Source organism: Sapajus apella, unplaced genomic scaffold (genome assembly GCF_009761245.1).
Source record: "Sapajus apella isolate SASKATOON/1434 unplaced genomic scaffold, GSC_monkey_1.0 scaffold5, whole genome shotgun sequence".
Lineage (NCBI taxonomy): Eukaryota > Metazoa > Chordata > Mammalia > Primates > Cebidae > Sapajus > Sapajus apella.
The window spans coordinates 42829868-42833479 of NW_022436945.1; the positions used below are offsets into that span (position 1 = coordinate 42829868).

General features: G+C 44.7%; 1 pseudogene; it reads left to right on the forward strand.

Annotated features, from left to right (window-relative positions):
- The first annotated feature begins 2368 nt into the window (after positions 1–2368).
- LOC116546154 lies at positions 2369–2972 on the forward strand (annotated as a pseudogene).
- Positions 2973–3612: the final 640 nt, after the last annotated feature.

Sequence of the window (3612 nt, forward strand, 5' to 3'; positions counted from 1 at the left end):
TTATGACTGGCATGGTCCCACGCCCACCTCTTGACCTTGACAACCTCAAGGGCTGGAACAAGAAGACACTGTGCAGTTTTCAACTGCACTAGGTGCCACATACGGCTGAGTTCTGGTTGATATCTTGTTTGAGGCCGAGTGGTAAATATGAAATAAGTGTTAGTACTTTTCTAAGTCACATCGCATTCTGTTCTTTGAACAACAGTCACAAAATGGACATGGCTCATTTTGCTGAAGATTCTTATCAAGGACTAATAGAATAGAATTTACATAAAAAGCTCTTCTTTTTTTGTTGTTTTTTTGTTTTTTGTTTTTTTGAGATGGAGTTTCGCTCTTGTTACCCAGGCTGGAGTGCAATGGCGCGATCTCGGCTCACCGCAACCTCCGCCTCCTGGGTTCAGGCAATTCTCCTGCCTCAGCCTCCTGAGTAGCTGGGATTACAGGCACGCGCCTCCATGTCCAGCTGATTTTTTGTATTTTTAGTAGAGACGGGGTTTCACCATGTTGACCAGGATGGTCTCGATCTCTTGACCTCGTGATCCACCTGCCTCGGCCTCCCAAAGTGCTGGGATTACAGGCATGAGCCACCGCGCCCGGCCTATAAAGCTCTTCTAAACTGTGTTGGATGTCTGTTACCAAATGACATGTGCACTTGCTTACAAACATCTTTGATGCTCTGGGAACACAAATGTGACCCTAGACTCGGGGCAATGCTCAAAGATGTGTGAGTAGGAATTTCAGCTTCAAAAGAAAAGCCAATAACCCCTCAAGATAGATTTCTTAGAAATGTGTGTGTGGATACGGCTGCCTTTAGGTTTCAAAGAGTTGTTTTGTTTCAGAGTTGTTACTGGCTGGCAGGGTGGCTCACGCCTATAATCCCAGCACTTTGGGAGGCAGAGGTGGGCAGATTGCTTGAGCCCAGGAATTGGACCTGGGCAACATGACAAAACTCTGTCTCTACAAAAATTACAAAAATTAGCCTGGTGTGGTGGCGCACCCCTGTAGTTCCAGCTACTCAGGAGGCTGTGGTGGGAGGACCACTTCAGCATGGGACGTGGAGGCTGCAGTGAGCCATGATTGCACCACTGCACTTCAGCCTGGGTGATGGCAGTGAGAACTTGTGTTAAAAAAAAAAAAAAAAAAAGGCCGGGCGCGGTGGCTCAAGCCTGTAATCCCAGCACTTTGGGAGGCCGAGGCGGGTGGATCACGAGGTCAAGAGATCGAGACCATCCTGGTCAACATGGTGAAACCCCATCTCTACTAAAAATACAAAAAATCAGCTGGGCATGGTGGCGTGTGCCTGTAATCCCAGCTACTGAGGAGGCTGAGGCAGGAGAATTGCCTGAACCCAGGAGGCGGAGGTTGCGGTGAGCCGAGATCGCGCCATTGCACTCCAGCCTGGGTAACATGAGTGAAACTCCGTCTCAAAAAAAAAAAAAAAAAAAAGTTGGCTGGGCGAGGTGGCTCACACCTGTAATCCCAGCACTTTGGGAGGCCAAGGCGGGTGGATCATGAGGTCAGGAGTTCAAGACCAGCCTGATGAAACCCTGTCTCCAAAGAAAATAAAATTAATAATTATTAGAAATATTTTCTGTCAAGGTGCTTTTCATGTTGTATCATCATTTGTGAGCCAAGAACAAGGGTCAAGAAACATTTTCTGTAAAGGGCCAGATAGTAAATACTGCTGACTTCTTGTCGCAACTAAACTCTGCCATTGCAGTGCAAAAGGGGACATAGAGTGTAACTCAACGAATGGGCATGATTTTTTTTTTTTTTTGAGAGAAGGTCTTGCTGTCACCCAGGCTGGAGTACCGTGGCGTGATCTCAGCTCACTGCATCCTCGATCTTCTGGGCTTAAGCGATCCTCCCACCTCAGCCCTGCAAGTAGCTAGAACTATAGGCATGCACCACCACACCCAACTAAGTTTTTTGTATTTTTTTGTAGAGACAGGTGATATAGTTTGACTGTGTCTTCATTCAAATCTCAACTTGAATTGTATCTCCCAGAATTCCCATGTGTTATGGGAGGGATGTGTGGAGGGTAATTGACTCATGGGAGGCAGGCTTTCCCATGCTATTCTCATGATAGTGAATAAGTCCACAAGATTTGATGGGTTTATCAGGGGTTTCTGCTTTTGCTTCCTTCTCATTTTTCCTCTTGTTGGTGCCGTGTAAGAGAGGCCTTCACCTCCTACCATGATTGTGAGGCCTCCCCAGCCATGTGGAACTATAAGTCCAATTAAACCTTTTTTTCTTCCCAGTCTCAGGTATGTCTTTATCAGCAGTGTGAAAATTGCATAATACAGTAAATTGGTACCAGTAGAGTGGGGCATTGCTGAAAAAATACCAAAATGTGGGGACACAGCTTGAAACAACATGGCGGGCTTGTGGTGAGAAGCTGTGAAGCAGGAGTAGAAATTAGTATACCTAGAAGCAGATTTTAAAAGCAGTCTGTCTTCAGATCATCTTTTTTCATCCCACTTGATAGGTATCTTGAAACACCATGGCTGTAGCTGCAGTAAAATGGGCGATGTCAAAGAAAACTATCTTGAAACATTTATTTCCAATCCCAAACGGAGCTTCATATTGTGTTTGTCATAAATCTACGTACTCTCCTCTACCAGATGACTATAATTTAAAGTAGAGCTTGCTCTGACTTCTGATGGCGGGACAATAGTATGCTACCACACTTCTGTGGACATTCCATATGAACACACAAAACCTGTCCGTCGGCCAGATCCTCTGCACAATAATGAAGAAACACACGATCAAATCCTAAAAACCAGGTTGAAAGAAAAAGTTGAACCCCTTGAGCAAGGACCTGTGGTAGAACAACTTAGCAAAATGTTCTTTACTACTAAGCACCGCTGGTATCCCTATGGACAGTATCGCAGATATAAGAATCCGAATCCTCCAAAAGACAGATGATGCTGAGGTTCCTGGGAGAATCAAAGAGAAATGTGCCTCATTTGCCATTTGAGAAAATACAGTCTGGTGTATTCACTAATATATAGTAAACTAATAATGATTAAAAAAATGTGGAAGGGACTTTGGAACTGGGTAACAGGCAGAGGCTGGAACAGTTTAGAGGGCTCAGAAGAGAACAGGAAAATGTGGGAAAGTTTGGAACTTCCTAGAGACTTGTTGAATGGCTTTGCTCAAAATGCTGATAGTAATATGGAGAGTAAGGTCCAGGCTGAGGTGGTCTCAGATGGAGATGAGGAACTTCTTGGGAACTACAGTAAAGGTGACTCTTGTTATGTTTTAGCAAAGAGACTGACTGCATTTTGCTCCTACCCTAGAGATTTGTGGAACTTTGAACTTGAGAAAGATGATTTAGGATATCTGGCTGAAGAAATTTCTAAAGAGCAAAGCATTCAGGGGGTGATTTGGGTACTGTTAAAGATGTTCAGTTTTATAAGGGAAGCAGAGCATGAAAGTTGGGAAATTTTGCAGCCTGACTATGTGATATGAAAGAAAAACCCAGCCAGGCACAGTGGCTTATGCCTGTAATCCCAGCACTTTGGGAGGCTGAGGTGGGCTGATCACTTGAGGTCAGGAGTTCGAGATCAGCCTGGCCAACATGGCAAAATCCCATCTTTACAGAAAATG